The following is a 16,685-nucleotide window of genomic DNA, read 5'->3' on the forward strand; positions in this document are numbered from 1 at the left end:
CTAGGAAGCCCTACATGACTTGGGGCCTGGCTATGTGGGAATTGTGCCTGTCTCTCTATGCATTACCACAATAGTTCCCACCAGCTAAGGAGCTCTTGCTAACAGTCAATAGAGGGGGATAATCTGGGGGTTGGAGACAATTGGTCTAAGCAAAAGGATCTCAGTTCAGGTATTCTCTCCCTCTGTTGGTCTACAATGCAGCAAACCAGCTATCGCACTGCAGATGTGCTGTTGTAGCACCACAATGTAGACACTTCCTATCTCAACAGAAGGGGTCTCTCCATCAATGTAGTTAATCCCTCTCTCTAAGAGATGGTAGCTAGGTCAATGAAAGAATTCTTCTGTAACCTAACTATGTCTACAGCAGTGGTTCTCAACCAGGGGTACATGTACCCCTGGGAGTACGCAAAGGTCTTCCAGGGGGTACATCAACTCATCTAGATATTTGCCTCGTTTTATAACAGGCTACATAAAAAGCACGAGCGAAGTCAGTACAAACTAAAATTTCATATAGACAATGACTTGTTTATACTGCTCTCTACACTAGACACTGAAATATAAGTACAATATTTATATTCCAATTGATTTATTTTATAATTATAAGATAAAAATGAGACAGTCAGCAATTTTTCAGTAATAGTGCGCTGTGACACGTTTGTATTTTTATGTCTGATTTTGTAAGCAAGTAGTTTTTAAGTGAGGTGTACCTTGAGGATATGCAAGACAAATCAGACTCCTGAAAGGGATACAATAATCTGGAAAGGTTGAGAGCCACTGGTCTACACTAGGGGTTAGGTTGACTCAAAGTAGACTCAAATCCATTGACCTTTGATCACAGCAGTTGAGACTTTCAGTGCTCCCTAGGAGATTTAAACACGTATCTTCCTCTTTTGAAATGAATGGAAGAGAAGTGTCTAAATCCCCGAGATGGCGCTGTGGCTAGGGTTTCAGACAGGGCAGCAGTAGCCTCCCGCCGCTCATGTTATCACGTCTATTTATAGTGCACTAGTTCAATCAGAGTCAGTGCGAGAATGTCTACCCGGGCAGGAAATTACAACTCCAGCTCTAGTGAAGACAGCCCCTTCATCAGCTGAATACACACTCCAGGGCGCCCAGCGCCTGCCACTCCCAGTGACTTCCAGCTTCTCTGAAAACCAGCTGTACCTTCGCCAACGTTAACCTTCTTTTATTAAAGTGGCCCCGATTCGATTGAGTTTAATTCACTTCCAAAGTGAATTAATCTAAACAGAACTAAGGCCACCATAACTCTGAATAAGAGCATGCACTCAGGGGTTTAATGTGGCTTAATCGTTCCACTTTAAATTCACACCTTTCGTTAATTCAGATTAACTTTCCAGCGCGTCTCTGTGAAGACAAGCCCACCGGGTACGTTTACACTGCAGTCACAGGGCATGATTGCAGCTTGAGTAACCAGACCTGAGCTAGCTTTCATTTAGCTGGCACAGTGGGCACAGCACAAGCTCCACAATCCTCCCAGAGCCCCCGTGGGGCCAGCCCATGCTTAAGCCCGTGTGGCAGCATTTTTGCTAAACCCAGGGTTGTGAGTTCAATCCTTGAGGGGGCCACTTAGGGAGCTGGGGCAAAATCAGTACTTGGTCCTGCTAGTGAAGGCGGGGGCTGGACTCAATGACCTTTCAAGGTCCCTTCCAGCTCTAGGAGATAAGATATCTCCATTAACTAATTAATAGGACCCAAGCTAGCTAAACAAATGCTAACTTGGGTACACCTGTGTGAGTTGCAATCACACCCCATGCCTGCCGTGGAGACAGGCCCTAACGGTGTGTCCAGACGGCATAAAGCACAATGGGGCCAGGATCTCAATTGTGGCCTATGGATGCTACTGTAATACAATAATAAGGTGTTTTAAAACCATGTGACTGGGTTTACATTGCTGTTAACTAGAACAGATGACGGGTCTGATCCAAAAACTCACTGAAGATCAATTCCCATTGATTCCAATGGGTTTGGATTATGTCCAACAACAGCCCCCTATCTGTGGAAGAGTAAATATATTAGCAATCAAGGAAAAGAGGCTTTAGCACCTTTCCATCAGCCCCCCCACCCCCAAAAGCATTCAGTGGGTCGGCTCTTTGATCAATCGCTGCAAATCCTAAAAGCATTTCAAAGGTGCCTCCTTTAAGCCATTCGTCAAGCAGGATCCGGCACTTTTTAGTCCTTGTATTAGTACCGCTTGTGGGAGAAATTCACTCGGAGCCCTTGGTTAATGCAGTGAGCGCAGTACATATTTCTGTGCTAGAGCTATCCATTATTCACCCCAGCACAGAGATGTGAAGGGGATTTAATGAAGCCCTGGTTTGGAAGGAAATGTGCTCCCCACCCGCGGTCCCTTCTTTGTGCATGTGTGTGTGTTTCCCTTCATTCTGCACTTCGGCCTCAGCGTTCACTTAAATTGACACATTTGAAATGTATCGGAGGTGACTGAAAACCAAGCATGTGTCTGTGAAATGAAGGGAAGTGCAGGTCGGGTTCAGCACTCCTGCCAGTGAATCCAACTCCCTATGCAATCAGATCATCTTGGCGGAAACTGGATGGAAAGAGGTGATGTAGTAATGCTGCCTTATTATTAATGATCTGTAAGGAGGTTGAACCCAGAGATCCCAACGAAAGCCAGGGCCCCATTGTGCGAGGCACTGTACACAGAGACAGTACCTGCCCTGAAGAGTTGGCAATCTAAAGAGACAGATTACGATCACCCCTATTTAAAACATGAGGAAGGCGAGGCACAAAAAGATTAAGTGAGTTGCCCAAGGTCACATAGGGAGTTTGTGGCAGAGTTGATAATTAAACTTGGATCTCCTGAGCCACAGTACAGGTCCTAAACCACGAGACTGCTGTCCCTCTGCTTCTGGTCAGCCTCACTAGATTGTAAGCTTTTCTGGTTAGATTGTAAGCTATCTGGCGCAGGTGCTTTCAGTTACTATGTGTCTATACAGCACCAAGCACAATGAGGCCCTGATCTCCCCTGGGACCCATAGGTGCTACAGTAATAAAAAAACTAACAATAGAATGGGGGGATTTACAGGTGTCATCTGGATGGGATGGTTCCATTAGTTGCTCATTTCTGCGTTTGCAAATCTTTTGTTGCGTTCGGACAAGGACACGCTTCTCTCTCATGTGCGCCAAGCTCGGATGACAACTGTGTGGTGCTGATGAGACCTACAAGGGACAGACACATGCTTACGGTCGCTTTGGGCAAACCAACTACTGCAGCCTTTTGAAAATCACACAGTCACCTCAGCAATCGGAATAGTGCTAACCACAGTGCTTTGCCTTCCAGAGATTTACTCTGTGTGTGTGTGTGTGTGTGTGTGTGTGAAAGAGAGAGAGAGAGAGAGAGAGACCCTAACCTTATCCAATATCTCTCTCTTGACTGAAAGGGGCTAACATTTTCTCTGTGATAATTGAAAACTACTGTACAAATATGATGCATGAAGGATATCTGTGGGTGGTGTTAAATCTGGGATGGTGTCTGTGCTTAACTGGATAGCCCTTCTGTGGTACTGCTGTTTAATCTTATATGTACTGGGCCAGATCCTCATGTACCAGGCCAATTCCTCAGCTGGTGCAAATCCTTGCAGCCCCAGGGCACTCAGTTGAGCTATGCTGATTTATGCCAGCTAAGGATCTGGCCCACAGTATGTGTTTCTTCCTAACCTCATTAGGAATATCTATACAGTGTCCTGATTTCATTTCACCCGATCAGGTATAGACACAAAAGTTGTGAATTATGGTGCTGATCCTGCCAAATTTTGCTCATGCCCGTTCTTTCTTATGCAATTCACCTACTGAGCTTAATGGGACTGAATAAGGGAGCCAGGACAATGCCTATGACCCAGGATTTGCAAGGTCAGCTCTATGACCCCAGTCCACCAAAGCACTTAAGCAAGTGCGTAACATTAAGCACGTGAGTATTCCCGTTGAAGCCAATGGGACTATTCACGTGGTTAAAATTAAGCACTCGCTTAAAGGCTTTGGTGGATCAGGGACTATGTCTTGAGCATAACTTCAGCATTTTAGTGGCATTTGTATAGGAGATGTGGATGGATCGACAACTAGAAATACCTTGGGCCTCATTTTCCTCTGGTTTGCACAGGCATTTACACCTGTGTGGGAATCCAGCCAGACCATTCACTTATTACCAGCGTAGTATTTTATGCTCACTTTCCACAAGTGTAAAGGACTGCACAAGGTTTAAGGATTGAATTTTAAGATCTTTGAGTTGTAGCTTAGGGAGAGATTCTAGACCCTTTAACTGATTGGCTCTAGGCACATTCCGTTTGGAGGACAGTGAGATCAGATGGCAGCTTTGCCTAGCCAAGGAGCAACATGTCCTGGGAAGAATTCTTTTACCTACTAACCTGAAGGGGGAGAGGAGCCACCAACTAACAAACAGATGAAAGAAACGGCCTTTTCACCGCCATAGAGCAAACTGACACACCACCACAACAGGAAAAGGAAATGGAGCAACAGATACTAAGGCACGAACTACCATCAGAAATGAACTCATGAGAGTCAGAACCGCTGATCTGACATGGAGAACAAAGACTGGGAGACTCAGGGCAGGTGAATAAGATACTCATTGAAAAGAGAAATCAGTCACATTCCTGCAGGAGTAAACAGAGAGATCCTCCCCCCGAAGAGAGATTGGGACAGTCTGTGATTTTGGAGTGAACTGAGAAAGGATGACTGTGAGGGTGTAAGCAGTCAGCACACTTCTAAAGTGACTTAACAGACAGTAGGGAGTGTTTGGGTATGGAATCCAGGAGCTTTAACAGCCTTCCCTGCAAACTTTTAGATCATTCTCCGTTCCCAAAGGTAGGAATAAAACCCAGGAGTCCTGGTACGCTCCTAGGTCACCCTCACTTCCCAGAGCTGGAAAGAGAACCCAGGAGTCCTGGTGATCTTGCAACTGTAGCCCATTCTCCTTTCCTAGAGTTGAGACCAGAACTCAAGGGTTCTGACACTCACGCTAACCACTCTTCCTTATTACAGATAACTCCAGTCCAAGGGAATGTGGAGAAACTTTATGATTTTAAAATACAACCTTTTCTGAGACACAGATGTATTGGCACAGGGCAAGCATATGTGTGAGGCCCAGGTGATTGCTCGGTATACAGAAGTTATGCAGACAGTTTATTTATCCTAGGACACAACAGGCTTTTCAAGTCTGTGAATGATTTCTGAATTGTGATTGTATTAATTACCAAGCAACACTTAGGCCAGTTTCAACTGTGTTGGCTAGTCTAATTATTATTACTGTTAAATGCATTTGATTACACATTAGCAGCCATGCAGGATATATTATGTGGATGTTTAATTCAGATAAAAATAATGAATGATATTTAACACAGAAAGAAATAGCTAGCTGGCACAGGGCTAAAATCCCTGCTGACCCATCCATCATTCAGGATGTGTCTACACTGAATTCTAAACCTGGGTCTGTGGGACCTGTGCTTGTGGACTCAGTCTTTTCCAACCCATGCTTGAGCATCCACACTGCATGTAAACCTGGGTTTACAATTGCTGGACCTGGGTCTCACAACCCTGCTAAATGCAGTGATACTGCACTGTGCAAATCTCCCAACTCAGGTCTAGGGTTTGAGCTACTTCCACACTGAAAATTGACAGGGCTTGAACCTGAGTTTCAGCAGGACTTGGGCTAAGACCTTTCTCCTCCCTTCCCCAGGTGGGTCCTAGGACCTGGATCTGAGCGCTTGCTGACCAGACAGATTTGTGTGTGGACCGTAAGGGGGAGGGTGTGGCTCAATCCTAAATTAGAGCCCGGGTTTAACAATGCAGTGTAGACATACCCCCATAGACATTGTAGTGTGACCGATTTAGCCAATGCAAACTCTTGAACTAGTCATGAAGCCTCTATTCTCTATCATCCTCTTTCTACCTGGATAGGATGAATGCTTCCTCGAGTAGCTACATGCACAGAGTTCAATGCTACGTGTAGTAGGAGTGGGGCCTGTTTGTTGGAAGGCAGGCCAGGCCCTTAGGGTCTAGCTCTAACCAGAGCTGTGCGAAGAAAGGCCATTCTGTTTCATGGAGGATTTCAGTATCTGGTTTTGTTCCAAGAAGAAAGGAAAACCAAAACCCAAAAAGTTTGAAATTCTCCATGAAAGGGAAAGCCCTGGGGTCCACAACTCAGGGACAGGCCACATGGCTCGCTGCTCCAGAAATGCAGACCCTAGAAGCCCGAGGGTCTCTGTGCCCACAGCAGGCTGCCCTGAAGCGAAAGACCATGAAATCAACTGTATTTCAACCTCCAGAGTCACAGTGCAGCTCAAGATGCTTCCTATCATTTGATAGGCAAAACAGGGTCTAATCTTTCAAAAGGGCAGAGCACCCACCATTCCCAGAGATGCCAATGGGAGCTGTGCAAGGGACACATATTTCACCCTCTACTCCCTCTTTCGCCTTCCCAGTGGGATTGATGGTGCATTAGCATCGTGCCCCTTGGAATGAGCCATCGGGCCTAAGGTGTCTCAAGTTGACCACCCTAAAAATCAGGGCATCCAGAATCAGTGGCCACTTTTGAAAACATTGTCCTTAAGCTCCCTGGGCCTGAGATAAAGCACTGGAGTTACTCCAGCTCTTCATTGGGGCCACTGAGATCACATCTGCACCCATTTATGCCATAGATACGCTATCATTCATGATCATCATCTATATTATTATTTTGCACCAAGCAGCTCTCCCAGGTTCTGAATCACACTATCCAAAGTGTAGCTAAGACTTGCGGGGAATCCTGTCCCCGTTCAGGACAATGGGACTTTTGCCATTGACTTCAGTGGGGCCAGGATTTCACCCTTACACTGTAAAAAGAAAGGGCTTGAAAAAATATGTATACTGTATTGTGAATGGGAATGGAAATCTCTTCCTGACTACGCTATAAAGTAGCTTTGGAGGAACCTGGGTGTATTTTCCTATCACAAACATCTGATCATCACAATATAACAGCCACCTCACCTCTGCCATCAGAGCTATAAATTGCAGAGATTGGAAATAACAGGTTTATTGTTTCTGAGATGATAGTTGCTGAGGAATTTTATGGTGCACTAGAGAGATGGGGGTGCTTGTTTATAGGCAGGTGGTGCTTTTTGAAGGACTGCGGGACTCTATGAAACTTATCCTGCTGCTAAAGTCCCTGGTTTAAAGAAAAGCTATTCCCTTTGATTCATTTCTGAAGTGCTACAATCAAATCCAATGATTCAAATTCAAGTACATTTAGTGATGGACTCCATGTCCATTGAAATCAATGGGAAACCTCCATAGGTCATTGGATCTGGTTGCAAAAGCAACAATTTTACAACCTTATGCACACCAGTGAGCTATAGAAGCTAATAAGTAGCTTCATTTACTGGTGTGAGTAAGCACTCACCAACCTAAGTAGGAAGCTCGGATCACTGCCTTTGTATTTATTATCAGGAATAGTAATTTGTATTACGGTAGCACCTGGAGGTTCCAACCAGGATCCTGGCACTGAATGTACAGTAAGACAATCCCTTCCCCAAAGAACTGTTTACCAAGCACATCCCATCCCTGAAAGTATTTAACAGCCATCCATGATCTGCCGTAGATCTCCTTGTCTGTCTCAGCGTATGCAGTGGGGGATGGATGTGTGCAACCGGTCTTTCCACGTTTGGTTCCTTAATGACTTTTTTCAGCTTCAAAACCTCTAAGGACATGATGTCTGCTTCCTTGGGCCATAAATAACGCCAGGAAGTATGAGGCCGTGGCTGCGGCAGTAACTTTGAGTGATGGCTTTTAGGTCTAAATGTTCCTTTAAAAGCCTATTCTTTTCCAGACCGGTGCGAACACAAGCCATTGGCTCCCGTATTTATGTGACAGCATTCAGCGAGCGCAGGGAGCTGATGCATTAACGAAGGAATGTTTCATGTGTGTTCCTTTTGGGCTCCCGCTATTCCCTTCGCTGTTCTTCATCTTCACCCTCTTGCACGCTGGGGACATGTGGTTCCCCTTGCCCTCCCTCCTTCTTCCTTCCTTCCGATATGGTGACTTAGCATTTCGCTCTTCGGGATGAGTCTGAGATTGCTTGGTATCTTCCCACCGGGGCATGATTTTATTTTCTGGGAGCCTCTGCTGCTCTTGTATGGCCGGCTCTGCAGCCTAGAATCATAATAAAGCAGCCAGGGAGATGGTTCCTGGAAGGTGCTGAGCTTCTCCAACTTCTGCAAAGTGCTGAGCCAGCAGCAGGCACTAAGGCTCTGGCAGGATCGAGCTTTGCATTCACCCTTCCCCCATCTCATTTTTTTATGGACATAAATTAAGTTTAATACCAGAGCAAATGTGCAATGTTATTCAGGGCCGAGTGAGCCCATGAACTGAGCACTGTACTAGAGAATCACTTTTTCCCCCCTTCTCCTTTTTGCATTTTAATGCTTGATCTTTTCCAAAAATAGCTGCGCTGCTTGGCCCTATTAATATGGCCTTAATAAAAAGTGCTCTTAATGAGAAGATCTTGAAAGCTCTGCTTTGGATTTAATAAGCCAGGCAAAACAGTTATCCCAGCAACCAAGCTGAAGAGCTCCTCAGGAATGTGACCGCATCCTCCCCTGGGCTGCGGTTGGAATGGGGGGGGGGGGCACAGAGGTGGGAGACACAAAGCAAAATGTGTGGAGGGAGAGTAGGGTGACCAGATGTCCCGATTTTATAGGGACTGTCCCAATTTTGGGGTCTTTTTCTTATATAGGCTCCTATTACCCCCCACCCCCTGTCCAGATTTTTCACACTTGCTGTCTGGTCACCCTAAGGGAGAGAGAGAGAAGAGGCATCTCAGAAGAAACTGTGAAGAAGAGGAGGAATGAACAAAACACAAACACACCCTTATAAGCAAAGAGGGCATTACGCTCAAGGCAGCGGTGTGGGACATAGGAACGGCCATACTGGGTCAGAGCAAAGGTCCATCTAGCCCAGTATCCTATCTTCCAACAGCGGCCAATGCCAGGTCCCCAGAGGGTCGTCATCAAGTGATCCATCCCCTGTAGCCCTTTTCCCAAGAGCTTGGGGTTCAAATCCCAGCTGCACCACAGCATAGACAAGTCACTTCCCATCTCAGTGGAGGGTACTAATAATTCCCTTTCTCCATACTGTCTATTTACATTGCAATCTGCCTGACGCAGGGACTGTCTCTTACTCTGTGTACAGGCAGCCCATAGCACAAAGGGGACCTGATCTCGTTCAGGCTCTACTGTAATCCCATTATTATTAAACAGGAATGTTATAATATAGCGATAAGGATAATAAAGTAAATGTCTAATTAGCATTTGTGATTCACAGCAATTGCTCCCCAACCCAGACCAGGGTGGGAGGAAGGGGCAGAGAAATGAAGGGAAAAGCAGAGGGATGTTAGATGAACTGAGAAATGTGCACAGCGAAGAAGCGTTTAAAAATCAAGACTTAGCAGGAGGACTCTAGCAGGTTCCCACCCGGGTCATTAATTACAGTTTTGTGTTGGCAACATGCCACAGCAAATGAAATTTGATTAAACGCACTCCTCTTGCTTCTTCCCACGCAAAGACAATTGGCCCAGGTCGGATCTCACACTAGTTTTTACACTGCTGGGTAACTCCATTACCTCTCATTTAGACCAGAGCAGGAGGGACACGGGGCTCAACGTTACCTTCTGCCCTCATCCCCTGTTACACTGGTAAGAAGCAACAAGCAGGTGGTAGGTTTGATTCACTACCACCCCTTAATGCACGTATACATGCAAATGTCAGCACCCCCTGGGATGGAGGGCCTGTAGCGGTCCCTCACTCTCCAGTGGGGAGGGAGGCCACTCCACCTCATTGTAGGGGTGGCAGTCTTCAGGCTCGGGCCGGGCCATACGCAGTCTATGGTTTGGCGTCTGTCTAACAGAAGTAACCACACAACAATAGTCTGGGCTCCCGTCCCCACCCTTGGGTGGGGCCGCGCCTGACGCAATCTTTAGCCCTCAGCCCGGGCTGACACTAATTAACAGTCTGAGGCCCCGCCGTGGGGCAGGGCCGGGCTCGTAGCAGGCTATAGCCTATGCCTCTGGGACGAGGCAGCCAGCAATTATACACAATCAATAGCCCAAGCCCTTTGGGTGGGGCAGAGCAGGGAGCAGGCAGCCAGCAAACACACAGGATTCAGGTAGCGGTGACCACCCACACAGCCTAGGGGGCTCCAAAAGGGTTGAGCACCCAGCAGGCAGTCTAGGGTGCTGACAGGGGTGTTCAGAGAGCACAGGCCTTCTGACCTAAGGTGAGGAGTCAGCCACCCCGGGGGATGCGGGCCCACCCTACTCCACCGCGTCCCAGCCCAGGGCCCTAGAGAGGTCTTCCACTGGGTCGGCAGGGATCCTGCCGCAACACGCCAACCTAGAAGTGGTCAGCCCTGTAGCCAGCCAGTCGTTGGCTGCCCTGAGCTACTTCCTACCTCCCCAGGTTTGGTATCTCGGGCATCCACCGGTCCTCGGGCTCCTCGCGCTACACCTCCGACGGTAGTCCTGGCAACTCCTCATCTGGGTCCGTCTCGTCCGGGATAGCGTAGATTCAGCTCCTGGGCACTGCATCAGGGCAGAGGCATCTGGCTCCTGCTCAACTGAGCTGCAGGCCCCTCCCTTTATAGTTCCTGCCCCGCCCCGGTATTTCCGGCGAGGGGGGCAGGGTGGGTTCAGCTCCACCTACCAAGGGGAGTCTCGTGGTCCCTCACTCTCCAGGCTGGAGGGAGGCCACTCTGCCTCACTACAGGGCCAAATTCAGCAATGGTGTAAGAGGGTGCACCTATATCGACTTCAGTCTGGAAAGGCATCCAAACTCTTCGGGGATACTTTTGTGAGTAAAGCTTCCGTGATTCCCATATTGAGGTGAACGAGGACATTTTTTTTAGAAGGACATGCGCTTTTAATGTAGAGACTAGAAACAATGCAGAATCCATCCACCCCTGGGTACCTTGTTCTAGTGGGTAATTACCCAGAATGCTCATCGTTTGCATCTTATTTCCAACTTCCCCCTATGCACAGTGTCGGTGAGACTGATACTGGAATCCTGCATACAGTCCTGGTGTCCACATTTTAAAAAAGATGTTGAAAATTTGGAGAGGGTGCAGTGAAGAGAGACAGAAATGATTCCAGGGCTGGAAAAAATGGCCTATAGTGAGAGATTTAAAGAGCTCAATCTGTTTATCTTATCAAATAGAAGATCAAAAGGTAACTTGATTAGGGTGTGTAAATTCCTTCACGAGGAGAAAATACTAGGTATTAAGTCTTTAAGCAAGCAGAGGAAGGTATGCGCGCGCGCGCGCGCACACACACACACACACAAAAGGTGGAAGTAAAAGTCAGCCAAATTAGAAATAAGACACACTTTTTTTTTTACAGCCACTGGAACAAATTACCCAGGGAAGTGGCGGATTCTCTGTAAATCCAGGTTGGCTGCCACTCTGGAAGATGCTTTAGCCAAACACAAGTTATTCGGCTCAATACAAAGGTGGTGGGTTGAAATGCCTTGCCCAGTTTATGCAGAAGGTCAGATTAGATGATCGACTGGTCCCTCCTGGCCTTAAAATCTACGAATGTTTCTTTCTTCATCTTGCAGCCATTATTAGCTCTTTCCTGATGCTGAAGAATCTCAGAAACCATGATGAAGAGCTGTAGAGAGGAACCCCAGTGCAGCTACGTCACATAGCATGCACATGGTTAATGTTCGGATAGGAAGAATGCACTGCTCAAGCCAGCCCAATAATTATGGCCCTAATTGATATAATATTACATAGAAAGAAAGGCAGCTTTGAAACAGATTAATGCTCTCCACATCAAATTAGCAACTCTAGTTTGGATGCTCATTGGCAGGACTAACTTTTGCATCCTATATAAAACTCCTTGGTGTCTCTCCCTTGAATTCAGATATCTTATCATTTGTTTAACTTACTGAATAAAGTAATTAATACCAAGGAACCTGGATTGCTCGTCAGAATATATTGTTACAGCTAACAAATTTGATGCCTGTAAGCTTCACAGAAGAATTTGATTTAATTTGTCCCAAGGTTAAGACACTCTTGGAATAATTTATCACCCTCACCTTTGACAGAGACACACATCCTTCCTGAATTAAGTCGGCCTTCGAAATTTACACAATCGTCTTTGCTTTACCCGCTTGTGCATCTCTTATCAGCAGCTGTGTGTGCAAATTCCAGTGTGTCTCCCTGCTATAGGCAAAGGGAGAGATGGCTGCATGCCCCAAATGGGATTCAAATTAGCATCATACTTGGCATGCCAGGAGCGCCGTTGGGATGAAAACTGCAGTCTTACCAGCATTAGTTAATTAAGACTCAAAAAGACCTCTGTGAATTAGGTAAGCATCATTAGTAAGGCTGCTCAAAAATGTTCCATCTAAATTGTTTTTGATGGAATATTATCGAGTTAGATTTTTTTCCCCAAAAAGTGTCTGCTTTCCACAAAAAAATGTGAAAGCCCCAAAACTAAAAAAAATTGCTTCAGATATGCCATGCGAGCTGTAGTTCGGTTGCCTCAAGTCCCCATTCTCCTCTGCGGGCCAGGATTTCAAGCCAGACAATATAATATCTTCCATGATGCACTACCTCACCTCACCAAAGGGAGTCCATGGTGCATGATAGGAGATGTAGTCTGACAAGGGAGCCCAACCTATAGATAGGAATGGAAACACGATGCACCTGAACTACAGCTCCCATGAAACACTGTGGCAGCATTTTTGAATCAAGCAATTTTGGCCAATACATTTCAGTTTTTGATTTTTTGCCAAAAAGTCAAAATTTTCTACAGAAACCCCCCATTTTTCAGCCATCTCTGGGGAAACCGAGGGGCTAATGGCTGCTGAATATCACAGCTCCCATGGGTGAAATTCATCCCTAGGCATGAGGCCAGAACAAGGCCTAGGCACCACTTAAGCCCCATAGGTCTTTGAACCCTGCAACACCATGCTGAAACTTGGCTCCAATGAGCTACTGCTCCAAGTGAGCTCCTGCCCTTCTGAGCATTGTCCAGGTACCATAGTCCCACAAGCTCCAGCCTCTTCAGAGCACTGGGTTGCGACTCAGTTCACACAGGCTTCTTGACATGCTGGGATTCTGAGTGACTTGGATTAGTGCTCCTCACGTGATCTCCCAGCTGGTCACTTTGGATTGTGCCCTAGATGAACGAGTGTCTCACCAAGAATACAGGCTTCAGGATTCATAGTATGTGCTAATGTCAGTAGGCGCATGTGCCTGGGATTCTGACTCTAATTACTTATGCTTCCCGATAAGGGAGTTCTTAACATGATTTATTCTAGAGGCTATAGAAAACGACAATTGCTGATCGCTTAAAATAACGCCCTTTCCAAGTGCCCTGACAGTTTAAATGGTGAAAAAGTGAGAAATTGGTGTAAAATCCATTGCCCTTTGATGGTGCTACATCAAGTTACACCCTCAGAGGGTTGGCCCAAGACAATTTAACTCCCCCCGAAAGGCGCCCGGAGATGATCAATTCGGGCATCACCGACATGACTTGGAGAGAGAGCTGGGTGCATGCCATTCGCATCTGAGTCTTGGCATTGTACAGGAGAGGCAGCCGGCTGGCATGGTGTATGTTACAATGCAGAGGGAAACAGGCCATCAGTTACTGTAGCATTCTCTGCAAATTGCCCTCTCCCGTATCTCTCACTGAGAGCGAGCGCTCAGCGGGAATGCAGGGAAGGAAGATGCAAAGTGGCAGGACACTGGACAGAAGGAAGACACAGCATATGCCAAAAGCCTTATTAACTTAGCTCTTTGTCCTTCTCTAATGACCCCCTTCTGCTTGAGATAGTTGCTTCAACAGACCGGTTTGGGGCTTATATAAACTTAAGCTTCCTTCACCTCATTACACTGATCATATTCATCTCACCGTTATCTGGTCCTCCTTGCGTCTTTACGTCCCTCCCCCTCTTGGCTCTCGTCATCTGTGTAGCTAGTAAGCTCTTCGGGGGAAAGGGCTGTATTTTTGTTACATGAACGTACAGCACCTAGCACAATGGGGCCTCGATCGCTGATACAAACAAATAATTAATCATTAATCCAGTTGGGGCCTGCCTGGCCGATTTCCTTCTAAAAAGTCAATAAGGCAAAGTCACGTGGATGCAAACAGATATAAAATGCCGACTTCCCAAATACGTGCATTTATTTGTCTCCGTTTGTGAGGCTGAGGTGGAAGGAGCTGTTAGCAATGAACAGGATTTGATTAACATCGTAAACTCCAAGTCTGTGTCAGCTGGATGCATCTGAAGATGTAGTTGATGCACGCTATTTTTTGTTTAGCAGGGGTGCAAGATTTTGCACGGATCAGGATAAAGTCTTGTTGAACCGCTGGGTGTGCTTAGGGTGAAATTCACCCTTGTGAAGCAGGAGTGCCTATGCACTGCCCTCCATACTAGGGCAGAGTGCGATTGAAGTGGGTTTTATTATGATTATTTATTTGGATTATAGTAGTGCTTAGAAGCCTCTCCCAAATCAGGGCCCCATTGTGCCAGGTGCTGTACAAACACAGTGACAGTCCCTGTCCCGAAGAGCCAACAAGAGTCAAAGGGTGGGATGGGAAAGGAGGACACAGAGAGGTGAAGGGACTTGCCCAAGGCCACCCAGCAGGTCAGCAGCGGAGATAGGAATAGAAGTGGTGCATAGGCCTTGTGTTAGCTCTCTACTCACCCTTAGAGTTATAGGACAAGAGCTGTAGCTGGTGTGAATCAGCATCGCCGAGGGGATTAAGGATCCAGCCCTTATACTGCTTGCTTAAAACAGTGACCCGACCCCATCCCTATTGAAAGCCACCAAGAACTCTCAGCCAACACGCCTCTGATTCCCAGTTGTGCCGGCCCTTTCTGCTTTAGCTGCAAGGGACATTTTCATTTCATTTCATTTTATTCTTTTTTTTTTTTTTTGGTAATGGTTCAGACTTATGATAATGTTAAGAAATAGCTATTGCAATCAGCCATTGTTAATCAGCAAATTACAGCCTTTCATGTATTACAAAGCATTTAACTACCAGCTGCTTATTACCGCATATTTATGCGGGAACAACTCTGCAGAGCAAGTTTCATGTCTATTACAGAGCTATTAAACCTCCATAAATAGGGCCTTAATGACCAACCGGTATTTATTTAAGGTGCTATAACCTGTCTGTTACAGTGAATCAAAAGTTAGACATGCAGGTAAGTGCGTTGAAGGCGCTGCATTGGAAGTTTTATGGCAAAGCAAATAGGAGACTGCCTGCTGTCCTGGCTGCATTAGTAGCTTTGGGGACGCTATTTTGCAAGGTCCAGCGTAGAACAGGCCAGCATGGTGCACTCCTTTCTGCAGTCTGTGACTAGCTACACATTGAGCAATAACCATATTTGTGGCTCTGAAAGTTAAGGGTAAGCAAATCTCAAGCTTCATGGCATAAACTGATGGCTGTAGGGGTCAGGGAGGAATTATTTCCCATGGGAGCAATTTGCCAAGGTAGTTAAGTCCCAGGCCTTCTTCTGGCTCCCACTGACTTCACTGGGGCTAACTCCAGGTTTACCCCAGTGTGAAAGCTGAATTTGCCCCTTTGGGTTCTGTCCCATGTTCTCTGGCAAATCCTAGAGATGGTGTAACTAGGGGGTTCTGGTGCATAGAAGAAAGGCAGGGTGGGATTTGGGGAGCAGATTTCCTGTACCCGGAGAGCTTAGCATCTTGGGGCTCCCTGAACACCCCCATGAAGTGGGTTTCGTGGGCCTAGCAAGAGAGGGGAAACTGAGGAAAGGGCTCAGGGCTACAGTAAGAGCTACGCAGTATGTCTCCTGCCCCTCCACAGCTGTGGGGAAAGATATCTTCCCACCCATGGCCTAGTGGCATAGCCCTGCACCAGGCCTGGCCCACGTCATTGAAATCAATGAGAACTGGATTGGACCCTTAGGTGAAATTCACCCCACATAGGGGCCAGCACAAAGTCTATGCACCACTTACATCCCAGTGCATGCCGGAGGATCCAGCTGGAGCCCATGTTGAATGTTTATAAGCTCATATTGCAGGACACAGACAGTGCACAGGGCTTGGGCTAGCTGTCTGAACAAGGCTGAATTCCAGCCTTTGGGTCCAATCAAAGTCCCACTGAAATCAACCGAAAGCCTCCCAGTGACGTCAGTGAGAGCTGGATCAAGCCCCTGTACAGAGCAGTGTTGGCACAGGAAGCAGCTGATCTGTTCACCCAGAACTTAAGTCCACAAAACCGGGCTTTACTGGAGCCTATAGACCTGTAGTGCATGTCTGCACGGGCATGAATTCCACTTTTAAGGATGGACCAGAGCCCATATTAAAGTTCTATGATTAGTTTTGCTGTCATGCTCAGGAGGCCCAGTTACAGGCCAGAACCCCATTGTTCTAGGCGCCGTAAACCACAGAACAAAAAACCATGGCTGCATGGACTAGCCCCACCCGCCCATCACCCCGGCTTACCTACTTGAGCAGCGGCTACCTGTGCTGCGTGGTTTCACTGCTGTTACTCTAGCTAGCTTTGTTCTAGCAACATGGGTATGATCACAGCTAGCTCGGGTATGTCTTACACATGCTGCAGTCAGCCCGCCCGGTGGCAGTGTAGGCGTACACTCAGTCATGAGAGAACAGGTGGGTACAGA

This window comes from Emys orbicularis, chromosome 23 (assembly GCF_028017835.1).
Source record: "Emys orbicularis isolate rEmyOrb1 chromosome 23, rEmyOrb1.hap1, whole genome shotgun sequence".
Lineage (NCBI taxonomy): Eukaryota > Metazoa > Chordata > Testudines > Emydidae > Emys > Emys orbicularis.